The sequence below is a fragment of the Calidris pugnax genome, unplaced genomic scaffold (genome assembly GCF_001431845.1).
Source record: "Calidris pugnax isolate Ruff unplaced genomic scaffold, ASM143184v1 scaffold386, whole genome shotgun sequence".
NCBI lineage: Eukaryota > Metazoa > Chordata > Aves > Charadriiformes > Scolopacidae > Calidris > Calidris pugnax.
In genome coordinates, this window is record NW_015091163.1 from 1097 (window position 1) to 4130 (window position 3034).

The following is a 3034-nucleotide window of genomic DNA, read 5'->3' on the forward strand; positions in this document are numbered from 1 at the left end:
ATGGCTGCCTGCAGAGTTGGGGGGCATCCCTATGGGGCTATGCTGGGGGGGTGGGGGGCAGCCCCATCGGTATCCACACTGCTGGGGGGTCAGCCCTATGGCTGCTGCAGAGTTGGGGGGCAGACCCATGGCTGCCTGCAGAGTTGGGGGGCAGCCCCATGGTTGCCTGCACTGCCAGCCCCATAGCAGCCTGCTCTATTTGGGGTCAGCCCCATGGCTGCCTGCAGAGTTGGGGGTCAGCCCCAGGGCTGCCTGCACTGCCAGCCCCATAGCTGTCTGCAGAGTTGGGGGGCAGCCCCACAGCTGCCTGCACTGTTTGGGGTCAGCCCTATGTCTGTTTGCAGAGTTGGGGGGCAGCCCCATGGCTGCCTGCACTGCCAGCCCCATAGCTGTCTGTTCTGCTGGGGGTCAGCCCCATGGCTGCCTGCACTGCCAGCCCCATAGCTGCTTGATCTATTTGGGGTCAGCCCCATGGATGCCTGAAGAGTTGTGGGGCAGCCCCATGGCTGCCTGCACTGTTTAGGGTCAGACCCACAGCTGCCTGCACTGCCAGCCCCATGGCTGCCTGTTCTGCTGGGGGTCAGCCCCACGGCTGCCTGCAGTGTTGGGGGTCAGACCCATTGTTATCCACACTGCTGGGGGTCAGACCCATAGCTGCCTACACTGCCAGCCCCATAGCTGCTTGATCTATTTGGGGTCAGCCCCATGGCTGCCTGTTCTGCTGGGGGTCAGCCCCACGGCTGCCTGTTCTGCTGGGGGTCAGCCCCACGGCTGCCTGTTCTGCTGGGGGTCAGCCCCACGGCTGCCTGTTCTGCTGGGGGTCAGCCCCACGGCTGCCTGTTCTGCTGGGGGTCAGCCCCACGGCTGCCTGTTCTGCTGGGGGTCAGCCCCACGGCTGCCTGTTCTGCTGGGGGTCAGCCCCACGGCTGCCTGTTCTGCTGGGGGTCAGCCCCACGGCTGCCTGTTCTGCTGGGGGTCAGCCCCACGGCTGCCTGTTCTGCTGGGGGTCAGCCCCATGGCTGCCTGCAGAGTTGGGGAGCAGCCCCATGGCTGCCTGCAGTGCCAGCCCCATAGCTGCTTGATCTATTTGGGGTCAGCCCCATGGCTGCCTGCAGAGTTGGGGGTCAGCCCCACGGCTGCCTGCACTACTGAGGGTCAGCCCCATGGCTGCCTGCAGAGTTGGGGGTCAGCCCCATGGCTGCCTGCACTGCCAGCCCCATAGCTGTCTGTTCTGCTGGGGGTCAGCCCCATGGCTGCCTGCACTGCCAGCCCCATAGCTGCTTGATCTATTTGGGGTCAGCCCCATGGATGCCTGAAGAGTTGTGGGGCAGCCCCATGGCTGCCTGCACTGTTTAGGGTCAGACCCACAGCTGCCTGCACTGCCAGCCCCATGGCTGCCTGTTCTGCTGGGGGTCAGCCCCACGGCTGCCTGTCTATTTGGGGTCAGCCCCACAGCTGCCTGCACTGTTTGGGGTCAGCCCTATGTCTGTTTGCAGAGTTGGGGGGCAGCCCCATGGCTGCCTGCACTGCCAGCCCCATAGCTGTCTGTTCTGCTGGGGGTCAGCCCCATGGCTGCCTGCACTGCCAGCCCCATAGCTGCTTGATCTATTTGGGGTCAGCCCCATGGATGCCTGAAGAGTTGTGGGGCAGCCCCATGGCTGCCTGCACTGTTTAGGGTCAGACCCACAGCTGCCTGCACTGCCAGCCCCATGGCTGCCTGTTCTGCTGGGGGTCAGCCCCACGGCTGCCTGCAGTGTTGGGGGTCAGACCCATTGTTATCCACACTGCTGGGGGTCAGACCCATAGCTGCCTACACTGCCAGCCCCATAGCTGCTTGATCTATTTGGGGTCAGCCCCATAGCTGCCTGCTCTGTTGGGGGTCAGCCCTATGGCTGCCTGAAGAGTTGAGGGTCAGCCCCATGGCTGCCTGCACTGCCAGCCCCATAGCTGTCTGCACTATTTGGGGTCAGCCCTATGGCTGCCTGCAGAGTTGGGGGGCATCCCTATGGGGCTATGCTGGGGGGGTGGGGGGCAGCCCCATCGGTATCCACATTGATGGGGGGTCAGCCCCACGGCTGCCTGCAGAGTTGGGGGGCAGACCCATGGTTGCCTGCTCTGCCAGCCCCACGGCTGCCTGTTCTGCTGGGGGTCAGCCCCATGGCTGCCTGCAGAGTTGGGGAGCAGCCCCATGGCTGCCTGCAGTGCCAGCCCCATAGCTGCTTGATCTATTTGGGGTCAGCCCCATGGCTGCCTGCAGAGTTGGGGGTCAGCCCCACGGCTGCCTGCACTACTGAGGGTCAGCCCCATGGCTGCCTGCAGAGTTGGGGGTCAGCCCCATGGCTGCCTGCACTGCCAGCCCCATAGCTGTCTGTTCTGCTGGGGGTCAGCCCCATGGCTGCCTGCACTGCCAGCCCCATAGCTGCTTGATCTATTTGGGGTCAGCCCCATGGATGCCTGAAGAGTTGTGGGGCAGCCCCATGGCTGCCTGCACTGTTTAGGGTCAGACCCACAGCTGCCTGCACTGCCAGCCCCATGGCTGCCTGTTCTGCTGGGGGTCAGCCCCACGGCTGCCTGCAGTGTTGGGGGTCAGACCCATTGTTATCCACACTGCTGGGGGTCAGACCCATAGCTGCCTACACTGCCAGCCCCATAGCTGCTTGATCTATTTGGGGTCAGCCCCATAGCTGCCTGCTCTGTTGGGGGTCAGCCCTATGGCTGCCTGAAGAGTTGAGGGTCAGCCCCATGGCTGCCTGCACTGCCAGCCCCATAGCTGTCTGCACTATTTGGGGTCAGCCCTATGGCTGCCTGCAGAGTTGGGGGGCATCCCTATGGGGCTATGCTGGGGGGGTGGGGGGCAGCCCCATCGGTATCCACATTGATGGGGGGTCAGCCCCACGGCTGCCTGCAGAGTTGGGGGGCAGCCCCATGGTTGCCTGCACTGCCAGCCCCATAGCAGCCTGCTCTATTTGGGGTCAGCCCCATGGATGCCTGCACTGTTTGGGGTCAGCCCCATGGCTGCCTGCAGAGTTGGGGG